This window comes from Protopterus annectens, chromosome 14.part0 (assembly GCF_019279795.1).
Source record: "Protopterus annectens isolate FY-2018-M chromosome 14.part0, PAN1.0, whole genome shotgun sequence".
Taxonomy (NCBI): Eukaryota; Metazoa; Chordata; order Ceratodontiformes; family Protopteridae; genus Protopterus; species Protopterus annectens.
The window spans coordinates 635,272,567-635,293,175 of record NC_056748.1 but is presented as its reverse complement, the minus strand read 5'-3'; the positions used below and the strand labels follow the sequence as shown (position 1 = coordinate 635,293,175).

Genomic DNA, 20,609 nt, shown 5'->3' with positions numbered 1-20,609 from the left:
TATCGAATGAAAGAACTAGAGCTCAGAGAAAATGAACTGCATGAGTTACGTATCTCAAAAGGAAAGTCCTATTGCTCTAGTCAATTGGACAATTTGAAAAGAAAAATTAGACCACAAGATAGAGGAAGGACCTTGAAATGTAACATTACATATAGCTCTGACCATGCAAATGTATGTGAAATTATAAGAAAGCATTGGTCGATTTTGACTTCAGATGTGAGAATCAAAGAGATAGTTGGGGAATATCCTAGTTTTACTTTCAAAAACAGAAAAAACTTGAAGAGATTTCTATGTAATAGGAATGGATTTGACACCAGTCAGGATAAGAGTATGAAGGAAAGAGCTCATTATGAAGGAACACGAAAATGTGGCTTCTGTAGTTCTTGTAAAGTTATAAGAACTACAAATTTCTTTACCCATCCAGAAACTAAGAGAACATATAGGTACCATAGGATAGCAAATTGTAATAGCAAGAATGTGATATACATCGCTAATTGTACTTCTTGTCCAGCCTTTTACATAGGCAAGACAAACAGAATGTTAAAGGACAGGATATCCAAACATTCATCTGATATTAAGAAGAGGGAACAGAGTAATGCTTTATAAATATACATGCACATTTCGAAGAATTTAGATCATTCATTTACATTTATGGTAATCTCTGCAATAAGAGAAACTGCCAGAGAGTGAGATATCGTGAACAGAATGGAAGCTGAGGAAGCACGTTGGATAATGAACCTTAGAGTACACTGCTATCCTGGTTTGAATGGGAGTGTCCCAATTAAACCTTTTTTGAAGGAAAGGAGGATCAGTACTAAATGCCAATTAAGATGGACCAATGTGATTGGCTGATGAATGGTTTTAAAAAACTCTCCTTGAATGAGATAGAGTGGGATCTGAAGAAGGCTTGTTTTTGCCGAAAGTGCTTATCCATACATTTTGGAATTGTGAGTCCGCTGAGACAATTTTAGTGGTTAACCACGTATGAATAAAGTTTTTAATATTTTCATTTTATTGATTTGCTATTTGATCTAATGCTTGCTAGTGAGGCATCTACAGTGATACACCTTGGCTTTTTTCTGATGGTAATATTATTCACACTGAATTATATAGGAAAGACTGTTATAGACCTACATATGTACACCATACGAGCATGCATCCATGGCATATTTTTAAAAATACATTGAAAGGGCAAGGTTTGCGAACAAGTCACCTACATGATAGAAATTAAGATTTTGAGAGAGGACTTTTGAGGATGAAGACTGATTTTACTTCTAGGGGCTATAATGAGAGAGAAATTGAAAATGTTCACGAAAATGTTAGGCACTGTAGAAATACAAGTGGGAAACCATATTTTTCATCATATGAAAGGAATGATGACATGCTAGTAAATAGGAGAAGGAATAGAGATGAAAGCACCATATTTTTTGGCCTAACTTACTCTAGTGATGACAAGAAAATTAGGGACATAATTTATAAACATTGGTCAATACTATGTACAAACCAACAAATACAGAAACTTGTGGGTGTTAGTCCGTCCTTTGGGTATAAAAACAAGAAATCATTAAAACAAAGGTTGTGCTACCCCAAAGCAACCAGTCAGCTAGATAGAGTGAGACTGGAATAAGGAATGAGATGATGTAATAGGTGCTCTTTTTGCACGCATATTGACGAATCTGGCTTCTTTATACATCCTAGTAATGGTAAAAAGTTTTCCCACTTACCCCTAGCTGATTGTAATTCAAAGAATTTAGTATACTAGCATTATGCAAAGGATGCTGCTCATTTTATGTGGCCAAGACAAATAGTCGGTTGCGTGAACATATTCGTGACCATTTTTATTGTGCATGCAGGGGTCTGAATTATAGTGCACTAGTGAAACATATGATAAATAGTGGAACGGAACACACTTTTAGGTTTCAAGTATTGGAGATAATTCATGAAAGCATTAGAAAGGGAGATCTTACAAATAGGACATATCAGGCAGAACTTAAATGGATCTTTATACTAAGAGCACATTGTGATCCAAGGCTGAATGATAGTGTATCAATACAACCTACCCTAAGAGCTAGACCCCTAAAAAAGAAATTAAATGTACTTATTGCTTCGTTTAATTAATATACATATATATATATATATATATATATATATATATATATATATATATATATATATATATTTGAATGGTCTTAGGACTACAACTGAATGTATTGTAATTGTTATACATGGAGCTCTTATATATATATATATATATATATATATATATATATATATATGTAATTTTATATTTGTATATGTTAGTTTTTTATTTCTTTATTTTTGTACTTTTTCCTTTAATGCTGTATTTATGTTGTTACCATGGTATTTAATGTGTTCAGATGCACTTTGAATTGATTGGTTGTTTTCTTGTTTTTAATTGATGAATTTTGAGTTGCATGTTAGATCTGATGAAGCTTACCGCGAAAGCACTTATCTACATTTTATCTTGTCATTAAATCTAGTTTGTTTTTACCTATCTGCTGTGGACTACTTGGAATTCGTATTTTTTGGAAGATATGCTTTGTTGCTGCATTCTAAGTGGTTTATCCTTTTCAGGCAACGTGTTTTACTCTTTTGATGATCAGAAGACTGCAACTTCAGGGACAATGTCAGGTACCAACAGCTGTAACATTTGCTATAAGGGCTTCTTGCACAGTCAGGTTTACAATGTTTGATGCAAATCCTAACATTTTTTTCCCTTTGCTTGAATGTGAGTACCTGGCAATGCTTACTGCTAAAGCATATGTGATGTGCAGGACTTACTCATTTCTGAATCAGTTCACCATGTCTTTTGAATTTATTACAGTTTTTTTTATATAGTCATTAGCTTATACCTCTGCCATACCTTAATTTCCAGCCAGCCATGTCATATTTGAGTGTTTCCTGAATCACACACTCTCTACTTTTCCCCACTTATGGTGCAAACATGCTTAGCACAATGCAGTGGGCATTTATGAATACTGGCCAACATCTGTAAAGGCTGTATTTTAAACAATCTTCCAATAATCAGTTTTTGTTGGTCATAAGATTCTTGTCTCACTCATACCTCTCAACTATACAGATTTTCTCAGAATGTCCACATTTTTGCCTCATTTTTGGTCTGTTTTTCATAAAATTGTGGTTTTCTGGCAAATCGATGGCAAATCATTAAGGACTGAAGTCAGAAGACAATTTAAGATATGTGAGTTTCAGACTTCATCCCCTTCAGAAAACTCATGCTAATGCAGTACCTCTTACTCCATCAACTTTCTAAGTTTGTAAGAGCAATATTTAAAAATTGCCCCTATTTTTTGGGCCTTTGTTCCCCCATTAGTTATGGCTTTGTCCAGATTTATTGCTCTAAGAGGTTTAGAGGTATGCTTCCATTGTTTAAAATGACCAAAAATGTGTGCTTTTTTGTTCTGAAGAAGTACTGATTAAAGGGTAAGACAGAAACACACAACTGATTTAAACTGTCTGTGTTCTTTGTTATGTACATGTAACTTTATTTCCATTATTGAGCATCATTGATGGACATGCTCCACCTAAAGAAAACCTTATCCCCTCGAGCCTCACACTCTAGGAATGTAAACCTCACCACAACAATAAATAGGACGTGCTGGAGGGATAGATTCCTGTCCCAGAGACTTCCTATGCTTTGGAACAAGATCCCAATCTACATTAGGCAGAGCTCCTCGCTAACACTCTTTAAAAGAAACCTTGACGAGTGGATGGGAAACAGAAAGTTTACCTCGTGGATTACTTCAGTGGCTCTGCTGGACAGAGGCACAGGGAACTAAGCTAAGGGGGTAGCGAAAGCCAACACATTCTGACAAGGCTTATAAATGCCTTCTGGCAGATAGCCTAGTAACTACCTATGAACCAATCATTGCCACTGTATACTTCTATAATGGTATATCAGCATGAATCATTTATTCCTCTCTAAATCATTTTTATTGAAATCATATGCATCTTAAATGAACATACATCAGGACACATTCATCTCATAACATTTAGTTGTATTTATTATATGTTAGACGAAAAGGCTTTTACATTATTATTGATATATTACATATCCCATTTATATCAGATTTAACTTGTATAATATAAACTTTATGTACCTAATCTCTGTGTGCTATACATACCTGTCTCCTGTGATACTTAACCTCTTCTCTCTCTCTCTCTTCTCCCTACCTCCCCAGATTGCATCCCATTTTTCCCTTTCTCTTTTTACCCAGCTGCTGTTAACTTCACTAAACACTTTTTCCTTGGGATTCACGAAGGTTCAGTGGAAGAATAAGTTATTCTTGCACAGAACCGACCATGTCCGTGTAGAGCAGCAGCTCGACTTGCATATTTATGAAGGCGCTCTGCTCTACTCTTAAATGGACATGGTCTGTGTGTACCAGCACAGGGAGTGTGTCTGAGAGCAGTGCACTCAGTATAAAAATGCCCCCTGTACTCCGTAATTGCCGTACAGCAATCAAAATATAGCGAGAGTGTCTTCAGACACCATTACTTGTCAACTGGACAAGTAATATGGACAAAGCCATGGACAAATGTGAGATACTTGCTCTCCCAAACATACAAAGTGGATAGAATGACAGGCTTCACATTAGCATGAAGTACACAAAGGGTATGAAGTGTAAAACTCAAATGGCTGTCATTATTTCCTAACGCAGTCCAAATGCTTTGCCACTAATCTGTCAGAATGCCACAATTCTATGAAAAATGGACCAAAAATATAGGACAAATATCTGGGCAGTCTGTGGCAATCTGTACAGTTGAGAGGTATGGCAGACACTGTTAGTGTCTGTGGAGCATACCTCTCAGATGCAAGGCCTGTCATGTCATCACTGTTGTAAAAGCACAGCCCCCACAGATAATGTTGCAGAAATCAATGTGCATACCCTTACAGTACAAAAACAAAACATAACAGTTTAAATTATTTTTTGTCAGTCTGCAATAAAATTTAAGCGTAGCTGAGCGGGTGTGTGCATCTCCCAGCTCTGCTCAGCCTAGCTTACACATCACAAGGAGCTAAACATGAATATACCTCTGAAAATAGCAATGTGGAAATACCAAAGTGGTTAGAGCATTCACTTTGCAAGTAGTTGTTCCTGGTTTCATCCCCTCTGAAGCCAATTCGCATTTTACATGTGAAAGCAGTACATAATTTTTTTTAATAATTAGGAAGTAAATAACCAGAGCAGTGTAGTAGGACCAAATGTGAGGTGTCAGTGTAATAGAGTTGTGAAACCTCCATATAAACACAAGTACCCCATACAGTATAGTAACACAAGAATAAATGCAATGAAAGCATTTTGGGGGATGTCATGGAAGGTAAACAGAATTATAATGTCAGGAATGATGAATTAATCCCTTACAGTTGATAGTCCATAAAATAAAACATAAGCAGTTGCTAAGCACTGCAGAGCTAAACTGACCAGGTGTAAGCATTGTGGAAATATGAATGCTAAGCAATGAGTAGCCCAGCTAAGTGGATTTGCCCATTGGTAAGCAGTGCTGAACCTGCCCCTTTAAGCACTGCCAACCTTAGCGAAGCAGGTTTGCCCATAGCTTAGCTTAGCTCAGCATATTCAAAACCGTCCAATCATGGCAAAGGGTGGGAAATTGGCCATACTTAAACCTCGAAGGTGGCAATACAGCTCATAACTGGTTGTAGCTCCCCACTGTAGGCAGTATGGTAGGTGTTGGAGAGGGCATGGGCTTTCGAGTGCAGTGCTGGGGCATACAGGAGTCCAAGGTCATGGTAGGACTCCTTGTTAAAAACCATGACGTGAGACTGCTGCAGGACCAGCACCAGGGCTCCCAATATAAACCTGATGCCTGGGAAAGTCTTGCCTGTGACCTCACCAGTGCCACTGGCATCCCTCGGACAGGTCTGGCACCACTATGCTGACTTGAAGTGGAGGAAGAGGGAGCTCTTGGACCAGTGGGCAGAAGGGTGATGTCCCTGGCATGTGTAAGTATTTATATCAAAAACTGTTTACCAATGTCCAGTCTGTGTATGTAATGGATAGGTATGCATAAATGTTTCGCTATCTTCTTTTACAGCTCCAGCTGAACGGGCTGCAAGCCAGGAAGCCCATGCCAGCAGGTTGCAAATGCTGGGTTGCGAGGCTGGTGAGAAAAAATCTAGCTTGTAGTATTAATACCAAATAAATATAAAGGAGTACAATGTCACCTGGCAGTATTAAAATGGGTATGGTTTGTACTGAATAAAGCAGACAATATTACACTAATAGTCTGATACAGTTTATATATAAATAAAACTGTAACTGCCTGCAATAAAATTCAAACCCTGGACTGGTTGTATTTACTCTGATATGGTATGAATTGAAATGTGTACAGGTTATGCATAGCAACTATAGCTCTGAAAGCATTAAACAATCAAGTCTCATCTGACAAAGTTAGTGCTTCTGTAAGACATGAAATTAACTGATATTAAAAATGTCACACACCAAGATCTAATATCTGAATAGTAATGTTAAGAAATCCAAACACAAAAAGCAAACTAGAAAAAAAACTGAAACAAATGAACATGCCCTCACTGCACCACTTCTATAAAAACAATCCAAATGGTATTGATATCCACCTTCAATGGACCAAGCAAAACATGAAAGTTTTAAAAAGTAAAGCCTTCACTTTTAATTTCTGCTTTTCATCCTGCTCCTAGCAGGACTTCTTCAGACAAACAACAAGAATCAACAAACTTCCACTTTTTAAAATAAAATCACATTTCAATTACAGTTGAAATCACATTTCAATTAAAATGCTTGGTTCCCTGTATTGGGATTTTAAAAGACCACCCCCCCCCCCAAAAAAAATAAAAGACACAGCACATTTTATACTTTCAATAGTATTTAACTTTGTAAACAAGTAAAACATGAAAGTAAAAAATGAAAAATAATAAAAACAAAAAGCAAAAGAAATAAATATTCCCTTCTATTTTGACAAGTTGCCAGCAGTACCGTTCAAACATACAAAAAGTGCAAAAACAACACACAGTACCTGACTGTGTGTTTGTTTACCTCCTTTTTTCACTTAATCCTGACATGTTGAATAAACTTACTTCTTCACCTAGAATGGCTCTTCAACAATCCTTACTTATAGAGTTTCCCTAAGCAACTTCTCCTGTTTGTATGAATACTGAGAAACATCGCTCATACAGCTGCCTTATATACCAATACGTAAAAGTTCTGTAACCCATGTCTGCATTTGAATCTGTATCTTTATATTTCCAGAACTCACCTTGTATGATGTAACTACTTATCAATGTGACCCAAAGTTGTTCTAGGTATTTCACCTCACTCTTGTTGCCACATAAGACACCAGTATGGTGGAGAAGAAACTCTAAACACCCAATAAAGCTCCACTGTTACTCCATGCTTTAAACAATTTCCAAAGTTGTCTGCTAGTTCATCTTATTCAAGCCTCCATAGCTCTTTGCTTGTGTAGTTATTGGGTGTTTAGAGTTTCTTCTCCACCATACTGGTGTCTTATGTGGCAACAAGAGTGAAGTGAAATACCTAGAACAACTTTGGGTCACATTGATAAGTAGTTACATCATACAAGGTGAGTTCTGGAAATATAAAGATACAGATTCAAATGCAGATATGGGTTACAGAACTTTTACGTATTGGTATATAAGGCAGCTGTATGAGCGATGTTTCTCAGTATTCAAACAAACAGGAGAAGTTGCTTAGGGTAACTCTATAAGTAAGGATTGTTGAAGAGCCATTCTAGGTGAAGAAGTAAGTTTATTCAACATGTCAGGATTAGTGAAAAGGAGAACAAACACACAGTCAGGTACTGTGTGTTGTTTTGCACTTTTGTATGTTTGAACGGTACTGCTGGCAACTTGTCAAAATAGAAGGGAATATTTATTTCTTTGCTTTGTTTTATTATTTTTCATTTTTACTTTCATGTTTTACTGTTTACAAAGTTAAATACTATTGAAAGTATAAAATGTGCTGTCTTTATTTTGGGGTTGGTCTTTAAAATCCCGTTACAGGGAACCAAGCATTTTAATTGAAATGTGATTTTAACTGTAATTGAAATGTGATTTTATTTTAAAAAGTGGAAGTTTGTTGATTCTTGTTGTTTGTCTGAAGAAGTCCTGCTTGGAGCAGGACGAAAAGCAGAAATTAAAAGTGAAGGCTTTACTTTTTAAAACTTTCATGTTTTGCTTGGTCCATTGAAGGTGGATATCGATACCATTTGGATTGTTTTAATAGAAGTGGTGCAGTGAGGGCGTGTTCAGTTGTTTCAGGTTTTTTTCTGAATAGTAATGTTGTTTTAACCACTGTTTTCAACACTATGCTATGTCAAAAGGTATGTATACGAATGTATGTATAAGAATGCTGTAATTACAAGGTCAGATTGTACAACAAAGAGAGGATGACACTGAAATCATTCAAGGAAGAGACAGCAGTTTCTCAATAGCTCCTTCTGATGAAACATAAACTTGTTGTATTTTTAGCAGAAACAGACATGTTTCGAATCCTGGGAGTGGTAGTGAGCTGTATGCATAATTTCAAATAGTATTTTGTGAATATGTGTAGAAACAGTCAGGTACACACAGTATGACAGCACATATATAACCCTGACTATGTAAATATGGCTAGAAACACTCATATAGTATTAACAAACATTCCCTCCACAGGTCTTCCAGGTAAGAGAAAGTATAAAGTAGCTATAAGAAGGCTGTAATTATACACTGTGTACAAACATACCACAGACATACCTCCTGACTGTACAGATCTTCACAGAATGTCACATTTTACCATCATATTTTTTTTGTCTGTTCCTCCTGAAATCTGTACTTTAATGGCAAATAGCTGAGGATTGAAGTCATCAAGTAATAACAAACACTTGCTTTTAAGACTCCACATCCTTAAGAATATTCACAGTAATGCAAAATGTATCATTCTACAAACTTCCTATGTTTGTAACAGGAATACTTAAAGTCTGTCCCTATTTACCCCCCCCCCCCATCATTTTAGGCTTTGTCCAGATGTGATGCTCTGAGAGGTTGTGAGGCAGGATCACAGCTCAGCATCCTGACTCACCCTGGGAAAGGACAGCTCATATATGACAACCACAGGGGTGTCTGTCAAACAGTTGTGAGTGTGCCACTGCTAGTCCAGTTAATGGGATGTTTTCCATATCCATTTTACCTGAGATTATGAGTATGACACATGTTTGTCTTGTAAAGCTAAGAAACCTATAGAGGGCATGTGCATTAGTAAAGTACTGTTGTAGACGTGTGTTGAATTGCATGTGATATATTTGAATTAATAACATTCAACTGTACAGTGTTCTGCTTGCTATACAATAAGCACATTTGTGACTGATATCTGTAGTCACATACACATATACCTGAGTTCTGTCAGCCAAACCATTGGCAGGTCTGTGAGTAATGACATTGCAACATAATACTTATGACTTTTGGACATATTCCAGGTTATCACAGTAATGTCAAACCCTACTGTGCAATCAACGTACTAATGTATGGTGCAGCTATATTAATAAAGTATCAATACTGATGTCCCTTTTGACACCCATTTATGTGTGCCATCGTCCAGATGTACTGCTGTGACAGGTTGAGAATTATGATTGAGCAGCAAAACTGTAAATACTGTGTGTCATGCTAACATAGAACAGAAATGTATACTGGGTATCCCTTGAGCACAGCTGGAAGGCACAAAACTAATCACATGGGTTCAAGCAGTCAGGTACATAGGTTGTGCATGTTGCACATGTGTGTAATGTCAGTGCATACAACAGACATAAATGTGTGAAGCTACTGGTTGTTGCATTGCGATGACACTGATATGGGTATTAGAGTAGGCATGATTATCAGGTATTAATCAGAGAAGTGTCCAGCTGTGTTATGACCCTCTGTCCATGCCTACCACTACCAGCTATATCAACACCTATATACAGTGGATATCACAAGTGTACACACCTCTGTTGGAATGCCAGATTTGTGTGCTGTATGACAATCAGACCACAGAAGATCATTTCATAATGTTTTTCATCTTGAATGTGATCCCTAACCTGTACATTTCCATTGTAATACAATCAAAGGTGCTTCTAGGAAAGTGATCAACTATTGCTAAGTGAAGATTTGCCGTGATGTTACAGTCCAGACCAAAACAGATAAATGCTGTAACCATCTCAAGAGGCGCATACACAACACATCAGTTTAAGGGTGCATACACTCATTCAACTGGCTTACTGTACTGAGTATTATTCCATATGTTTTCACAGACCAGATTGTTATGTTTTCAATTGAATTGTACAGGCTATAGGTCACATTACAGATGGGAATTGTTTTGAAATGAGTTATTGTGGTGTCATGTTCCAATTGCACAAATACCAGGCAGTGTAACAGGGGTGTATACCCTTTTTATCCACTGTAGCTATATGGACACAGCAGTACATGACCTGTATATCCAGCCTCCACCAAGGTACAGTAATCACCTTTGGTGGACAGCATCAAAACACAAACCACACAATAGGTTGCTTCATTGGCTGTACAGGGACACATAGGTGCAGGCAACAATTTGGAAGCAAGTCCACCTATATTTGAGCAAGCATGTAAGTTGACAGGTGACTTCCTGTAAGGCTGACTATGACTACAAATCAGACATATCCACACCACCAAAGACAATTACAACTGTCTCTCCACATATGTTGTAAGTCTCAGAGGAAACAACAAAATTCACCCTGCACTGGGGGTAAAGACCACCTCATACACACATACCATGGATATAAGCAACCTGCATCACACAGGTTAGGTGGGAACATCACCACCCTGTCCACCCCAGTTGTACAGGGGGATATGCACATCAACAACACTCCTCCATCAGCAATGGTGAGCATGTACATATTGCCTACTGATGGCAACAATAGCCAAATCTCCTTGGGGCATAATAACATCACTGTCTGCCTCCTACATAAACTAAGGCATGTGCTCACAGCTCCATCACACACCACAGTGAAACACAGGCCTGCCACCATCGACACACAATCCACATGGAAGTTGCCCACTGTCAACCCTCTACACAGAAATGAATGGAGACTAGAGGATTATGCAATCAAGTGTCCAACACTGGGGAGAATAAGATAGCTCAGGGACAGGAGTGTAATGCAAGCTGCTATAGCCATGATAGCTTGGAGGGTTATGGTGTATTGTGGATTATTTGCAAACAGTATCCACTGTTGGTGTGCAGTTTGACAACCGTATGAGGTCCTGTGATCTTTTTCCTGTTTATGTCTTCCAGGTAACATGCATTGTGCTCACCTACCAGCTTTCTCTGTTGGCAAAACTGACATTATCAGCCAATATGTGATTGGACATTATTCTCTGTTATTTGGATGGAGAGCAAAAGATGTGCGGGAGAGGACCACCCTGTGGAACAGTGTTGTTCACAGGGTAAATAATGCCAGCTTGCACAGCAGAACTTATGAGCATGTGAAGCATCAGGCCACCAACCTCATCCACCATGCCTGTCAATGGGCTGCTGCTGTAGTGAGGAACTGGCTAGCCACAGGTGGGGGCCCAGCCATCCAGCCCCCATTGACACCCACCGAGGAGCTCCTCACCAAAGTTGGGCCACCCACCCAATGCAAAAGCCATGAAACTGAGGGAAGCATTGTGGAGGTGGGTTGCACACACACACACACACACACACACACACACACTGGATGAGGAGCATGCAGGTAGGGGCCTAGTGGGGATTATAACACTAATGTATCTGACATACATGTATCTGTATTGTATCTACATTCATGTGTCAGGTCTGATTGCAGTTGTGGATGGGGTTTTCTAATGCACACAGGTGCACATCTATGGTGAGGACAGGCCATTGTGTATTATTGCGGTTAGTACTGTAGATGTACAGACATGCTGCATCCATCCTGAACCAAGGCCACATGTGAGTCTGCTGACAATAATTCCCTCTTACAACTACCATCTGGTCTGAATATGGGACAGCAGTCTAAAGCTAGTGAGTATGACATTGTTCTGTTGTTTCCTGGCAATACCCCAGGCATGTGAAGTGCATGCAATTTACCATGCACACAACCATCAGTAATAGCTATATTGCTTTATGTAATAGCTACACTGCTTTTTGTGCATGTACACTTGTGCCGGGGTGAACTGTATTGCATCACAGTGGTCACCACTGGGGCCCATCTGATGTGAATTCAACATTCCTGTAGCATACCTCACAACATGTCAGTGCACAGATGTCTGGTCATAGGCCAGCAAAATGGGCTGGAAAAATGGTCTAAGGTAGGAACATGTGTGACACATGAGTGGTATACAATGGATATAAATTGTGTACACACCCCTCTTAAGATGCAAGGTGTTTTTGTTACATACATATTAATTAGGACCACAATACGTCAGTCCACACCTCTTCTAGCCTTTAATGTGACCCAAAACAGGAATGGTTCACTTGTAAAACCAAGTATCTGGACTCATGTATTGCACATATAAGGCTGGTCACTTCTGAGGGTGGCAGACATCATATCAGCATGATGTTTCAGTCAGGTATGATACCTCATGCTGCCATATGTGTCTGTACACTCACTGTGGCCTATTTGGCTATAATATCACATACATGGGCATTGTTAAGGCACACAGACCATTTCCAATCACATATAGGTTGCAAACATATGGATATTCCAGACACATCTGTACAGAGGACTATACAATTGTTTAACCTGCTGCATGTGAGGCAGATGTTGTTACCACACTATATAAAGTAATGGCAGGGGGAGGTGGTCACCAGCCGTGTATGGTATACACATCAAAATGGTATAGGCCACACAAGATATGATCTTCACGCACACACACGCAAACAGTTGTCAGCATTGGGATTAGAACTCCTGCCTATCTTGGTATTCCTACTATGGTGCTAGTTATCAGATGTGCCACAGAGCTGATACATTTCCACCTGTTCCAAAGGTACTTCTAAGGTGGATGACATCAACAGAACTACTAAATTGGAGTGAGGGGAAGTGTAAAGGGTAGTATACAGGTCAAAACTGGTGTAACCCACACACTACATGATTCCCTCACAAACACGCACACAGACATCCAAACAGTTGCCAGTAGGGTGATTAGAACTCCTGCCGATCTAGTTATTGTTACTATAGTGCTACACAGTGATCAGATACACCACAGAGCTGATGCATTTCTACCTAGTCCAAAAGGTACTTCTAAGGTGGATGACATCAACAGGATACTAGATGGGGCGAGTGGAAGTATGAAGGCTAGTATACAAGTAAAAAATGGTATAAGCCAGACAGTACATGATTCACATATACATACATACACACACACACACACACACACACACACACACACACACACACACACACACACACACACACACACATACACACACACTTGCCAGTATTGGGATTAGAACTCCTGCCTATCTAGATATGTCTACTATAGTGTTATGCAGTAACCACATGTGCTACAGAGCTTACTGAACTTCCACATGGCCAAAGCTGCTGATACCTGCACAGCTGTGGTAAAGTATTACAGGTGGCAGACAGTCTGCCTTCTGTTCCACCCAAACATTGTCCTACTTCTTTCTGTCTTGCACTTCAACTAGCATTAAGGCTTGGTGCTTCACCAGGTTATAGTATCAAGAAGTGTGGCACACCTGGAAGCTGTCAGCAGTACTCGTTCATCATAGATGTAGCCCCAGTACTTACTAGTTATGTCCACCCCACCTAGCATGTTTGAAGAGCAGTTTTCTGTGCTTTCACCCATTAACCTGATGCACTTGTCCATTCTGAAGCACTACTGCAACTGCCTCATGTACACAGGCAACCCTCCCCTCTAAACTCCAAACACTCAGACCTGTGAGGGCTATCCATATACCACCCAATGTGGACATATGCACACTCCAGCAAAGACTGGACTAGCAGGTCAAGAGGATAAGATCAACACTTGCACCACACCATGTGGAACACATATCTCACCATGACACCCACTTTGACAGCCATGACATACAGTGAAAAGCCACACACCCACCTTCCCAGAGACACTCAATGGACAATTACCAAAACAGCACAGACCAGCAAGACAGACACCCACTCAGACACCGTAACATAGAACATGCCAAGGGACACATATTTAACCTACACAGTGTGCCCCTCAACTTATGCTCCTAAGGCTAACCACCTTGCATAATAAAGTAATTATGGGTTACTCAATACTTAGGCACACACGTATCCCACTCACTAACTTGAATATGGAGCAGGTAACACCCAAATATCTATTACATGCCAGCATCCAACACATGACACAGCCAGTCATGGTACTCCACAACAACTATGAGTATCACTCTGTATCCATGTGAGTGTGAATGACTTGGGACACACCTCCCTGGACTACACAACAAGAGACATGGTTGAACTCTCTGATTATGTGATCCAGGCAGGTGTGGCAGTATCCCTGAGTAATGTACCACCATCACTCAGAATGATGCTGCGGACTATCAACAGATTATTGACTGCAACACTGGCTTATGTGTTTTGTGTCATTCTCAGGGGATTCAGTACCTCTCTGCTTGGGATGACATGACTGACAGAACCCAGTGACTTGCCACAGATATCCTACATCTGTCACTGCTGGGTTTCCAGGTACTGGCTAACTGTCTTGCCACACCTATGATGCCTTATTAGGCAGCATTCCTAATGCAATTACCACCATAACAGCTACACTTGTATGCAATCTGAGTGTCATGCTGCTCAACAGTAGACATCTAACTGCCAGGAAGCAGTCACTCAAAGCACACATGTCTGCTGTAATGGAGAGGTGGTTTACAGCAGCAGACAGCAGACCTACAGCATCAGGCTATGATGCATTCCACAGCTGTCAGCCCCCAAACATGGACCACACCACACCTCCACAGGTGGTGTTGTCTCCATATTCATTATGGCTAGGAACACCTCCAGACTAGTATCCCAGCATAATGCATTGGTGATACTTCCTGTACAACTGCCTTGGGGTAATAGTGCAATTCAGACCATAGCCTGCTATGGGTCCACATCTATGTCCCTAGACTGTCAATGCATATTCCTCAACACCCTGCCATCTATGATGGTCCAATGCAACACTGACATAGTATGAGTCTTCAAGTGCCCCTTCATCACCTGGGGAAAGTAGTGAAGCACCAGTACAGTGGCCCAACACTTCTGGGATTCATCATTTCCAATGCCCTGAACCAGCTCATACTGACCCCTGATAGAGGATGCAACAACCTTGACCTGTGTTGACTACTTAAATATGGGACTGTTGCTCATGCACACATGTCAATCCCTGCATGGTGAGATCCACACAGGCTGTAATCAACATAGAACTCAACATGTCAACCACACCCCCACAAAGGTAACCACCTTGCAAAATGTCCCCAAAGCTGACTTTGCAGCCATGAAAACAGGGGTGGATATCTTCACTGCACCCATGGCAATGGGAAATAATTGCATGACTGTGGATTCATAGAAATATGCACTCTACAAACAGGTACAAGAATGCATGGTACTAGTCAGAGCCAACAGAACCCAGACACTGTCCTCCAAACACTGGGGGACAATGTGATGGTCCCCTGTCATTACTAAATTATACATCAGAAGGAGGACACTGTTGCAGAGAAAGGCAGTGTCCCATGACTGCTGAACTCCCTTATTAGCCACAAACACAACTTTGGATCCCTCATGGGAATGCCCTACAGGCATCTATGATAGCAGACATGCAAAAGACACTGATGACAATCACAACAGCCTTCGATAGTTACATCAACAACCTCCACAGCATTAAACACAAGGGCTGTGAGTTACTGAACAATGCTATTACCTATCCTGAGACAACAGATATTGACCGCTGTCTTGGAAACACATTCAGTGCCAACTTTACCCCTCTCTCCCCACACAAGTGAAGTGCTGAATGAATGTGTTCTCACATGCTGTATCCCATTTCTGTTCTAGGTATCTGTGTGTCACCAGGATGTGGCCCTGCAGCAAGACCACAGGGTATGGCAGTATGGTAACACATCCACCATGTTATTGGCAGGGTACAGTATGTGCACCGACATCCCCGGTCTGTAACACAATGATTGCATATGCCTCACAGATTATAGGGCTGAGGGTTGTACATAGGCATATGTTGCTTTACAACATTTGTTGTAGAATGGAGAATGGTACGTCTTGTGGTTTGGACACTCCTCCGATTGCTAATAACCACAGCCACAGGGGATATTCATCAACCAAACACACTGAGATTACTATTCAAACACACGGACACACACAGACACACAGACACACACACACACACACACACACACACACACACACACACACACACACACACACACACACACACACACACACACACACACTTGCCAGTACTGAGATCCATAGGTTCATTGCTTAATAGGGGTGTAGTAGGTGAATGGGCAAGAATGCTCTACAAGGCTAGTAAGATAATACCCTGGCATCAGGCTACATGAAAATAGTCCCCAGTGTGGCTCAGGAGTATAGTAACTTGTGTGGTCCACATCCACTCATCCAGATTTTTATTGTGGGTGGCCAGTGATGTGCACTGCTTCACATGTCTATGATTTATATTCCATAACACGGACAGTATTGGGGTTGTGCACATGTCCCACATGCATGCTCTTTTAAGTGTGGAAGTGTTCTTGAGGTCTCTGGGGCATGTAGTGTGGACAAATTGGTATCTTCAGAAGTAGCATTCCTGACCTTGTTCAGTGAGACATGGCTATGTAACTGAGGTAGTGATTGCACCTACATAGACAGTATGATACGGGAATTCATTTGGAGATATTGGAGTCTGTCCATACAGGTCATGTGTATAAGGCACAGTATTCCCTTTGTGGGGTACATTTGCAGACACTACAGTTGTAGCAGGTGTCCAGTGGACAGCATGGAAAAAGGGCCACTGTACACATTGATCGGGCTACTAAGGGGATGGAACAGGGTGCCATGTCCTTTAATTGCTGGATAACACACACTCAGTCAGGAGCTGTAACATATCAAAGTCCTTTCTGATGTCAGTGGCACTGTTGTGATCAACAGGCAGCTGTCAACCAATGCCCCCCATTCAGTTATAACAACGCCACTGTTCAGTGGACTACCATCAATGTTTTACTTCATATGAGCCATGGTGTTCCCAAAGGTAATGGCGGCACATCTCTTGGCATTGAGGTAAAGTCCAGGGTTCTGACAACACTCATAGGTGTCAAGTGGCCTTTGTGCATGATGTCAACATCACATGGATTGGGAATGCTACCACCTACCTTACTGTTGTATGCAAACATTATCAGCCAGAGTGCCTTTCTGTTCTCCTGCACCTCAGAAGAGTTGATCCCAAACATGAGAGGACATGGGTACGTACCCTGTGTGACACTAGTCATGTCTGGTCATAAATTTGACATATAGTCCACTGCAATCACACCGTGGGTACTATCTGTAAGACTGTTTGCAGGAAAACTACTGATATAGTGGTTGCTGCCTAGCCAGTTGTGTCTGTGCATGATTCCTGCATCGAGAGTGGTCTCTGAATATTAGAAGGGTTGCCTATATTGTTAACTAATCCATACTGTCACATAGTCATTGAACATGGCACTATACATTTAGGGCTGTGGATTGTCTACATCAACCTCTATGGTGTTTGACAACTGTTGACCTTGTAATCTGGACATTGGGACATATACTAGGTCCACAATATAATAATTTAGCAAAACCCATTCCCCAATGGATCCTGTTATTACACAATTATACCAACACCCACACAAGATACTAATGATAGACACACACACACACACACACACACACACACACACACACACACACACACACACACACACACTTGCCAGTACTGAGTTTCGAACTTTTACCTAGCTATGTATTGCTAATACAGTGTTACACATTTATCACACACGCCATGTAGCTTTTAGTATGGATGTTGTTCCAGGGTACTTCTAAGGTGAGGAACATCATCAGCCCTTGTAAATACTGGCATTGAGTGATGTAGTGGGTGAGAGATTTCACAAAATATTTTACCCTACACACACATTTACCAGGAGTGAGGTTCAAACCTCTATCTAACTATGTTTTCAGACCTTAATGTTACACATTTACCACACGCATCACTGATCTTACATAATTTAGTGTTGCCAACAGGTACTTTTAAGGTGAATGATATCCACAGGACTGATAAAGTCAGGCACTGAGAAGTGTACTGAATGTAAATGAGCCAAAATCTTTAAGAACACTTGACAGAAATGGAATTCAAACCCCTACCTATGTAGTTATTGCTAATGCATTGTTCCGCAATTATCATATGAACCCCAGAGCTTTTAGGTAGAACAGTGTCCAAACATGCCTCTAAGGTGAGAGACATCAGCAGCAGTGCTAAAGGAGTGGTAAGGGAAGAGTAGTGAGTGTGAATGGCCACAAAATCCGGTCTCTACAAAGACACATGCGCTCTCTCACAAAAACACATACATTTTCACAGTTGCCAGGATCAGGATTAGAACTCCTATGTAAATAGTTTGCTACACTATAGTATTACGCAGTTATCACAAGTGCCATGGAGCTTATACACTGGAGAGCTGTCTAAAGGTATCTTTAAAGGTGAGTGACATCAGCAGCAGTGGTAAAGGAGGGGTAAGGGAAGTGTAGAAAGTGTGAATGGCCAAAAACAGGTCTCTACAAAGACACACACAACCTCTTACACATACACCCCCATTTTCACAGTTGCCAGGAACAGGATTAGAACTCCTACCTAACTAGTTGGCTACACTATAGTATTACGCAGTTATCACAAGAGCCACGGAGCTTATATGTTGGAGAGCTGTCCAAAGGTATCTTTGAAGGTGAGTGACATCAGCAGCAGTGCTAAAGGAAGGGTGATGGAAATGTAGTAAATGTGAATGGCCACACACACACACACACACACACACACACACACACACACACACACACACACACACACACACACACACAAAACTTTACATTTGACAGAACTTAGATTAAAACTGCTACAGTGATACTTATTTGTATTGTAGTGTTACACAGTTATCACAAGCACCACTGAGACTATAGGGCTGAAGGCTAACCAAAGGAATTTCTGCAGTAAATGACATCAGAAAATCATGTGATATAGGCCAATGGGATGTGTACTGGGTGGGAACAGTCTCATAATGGGATTCTCTCTGTCGCTGTCTGTCTATCCCTTTCCCATGTCTCTGTGAGTGTGTGTTTGACATATTATATTATGTTGGCCTTTGATATGTGTGAGTATTCCTATCCAATGTGTGTGTCTGTGAAGTATCAATGGTGTACAATGTGGTGTGTGTATACAGACATCTGTGAATAACCGATATCTGTAGTCCATGTGTTGTTAGACATAGGCTTCATTTCTCTTAGTGTGGGAGCATGCCCAGTATGACCTTCTATATTGAGTGTGTGCATCCATTGCAGGGAGAGTTGGACTCCAGTTCAGGGTTATGTGTGCTACAGCTACACCTAGCAAACTGTTTCTGCAGGATATCTGTAGATAGGTTTCCACTATGGAGACACAAAGGGTGTAACATATGGGGGATACTGTAACTATTGCTGTCTGCTGCTTGTGTAACATGGCTGGTTGTAGCATAGATTTTCTCACATATGTACTGTTTTACACTGTGATGTAGCATGTCATCAACGTCTGACAGTTATTCTTTGCTCACAGTTATTTACCAGGGAAATACAAGATGAATGAAGCTAAGACCAATATTCTGAGGCATATAGACTGCACATTCTGGCACACCCCTGCCATTGTGGAGAGGTTATTACAGACAATAGACTGCTGGTTCTGTGTAAATGGTCCAGCACCTTGTTAGTATGCTAGCTGGGGATCTCCTTCTTGTGCTTTTCTCAACTTCAATGATAGCCATATCTTGCTGGGGCCATACCTCTCAGCTGTACAGATACAACCAGGTTATCCAGAGGCAGGACTCATATATCTGGTCAGTTTACCTTCACATTATGGTTTACAAGCAGTTTTGTGGCTATTAATTCATGGGTTTGCAGTCAGGGGGTAGTATGGGCGGACATTAGAGTTTCAGACTTCACACACTCCATGACAGCCATGCTTCTACACAACCCCTCTGTTATTCTATCCTCTTCCTAACATTATGTAAGCAATATCTCAGAGGTATCCCTATAGCTGGGCCTTTATCCCAGTAGTATTTCTGACCTGGTCCACAGTCCATGCAGTAGGACATAGGGGCATGCTACTGGCATTTGTCAACATGGCCTTGCATTTGTTTTCTGTTTACTGTGTTAGTTTGTTCATTAGGACCCCCTGACATTCTGTACTTTGGCACTATGGGTGAGGCATGGGCCTTTGCCACAGGACTGTAGGCCATTTGAGAGTGCTGCAGGCCATCTGTAGCAGACCAGTGCATTCTGTCAGTCATATGTTCTCAGGCTACAAGCCACTGGATTACCCTGGGGTGACAGTTTGGAGT

At 40.7% G+C, this 20,609-nt stretch overlaps 1 protein-coding gene across 1 annotated transcript in view; it reads right to left on the bottom strand.

Moving 5' to 3' along the window:
- The window catches only part of CTNNA3 (catenin alpha 3), a 2,496,777-nt gene that overhangs the window by 862,858 nt on the left and 1,613,310 nt on the right, over positions 1-20,609 (bottom strand). The window lies entirely within an intron of this gene.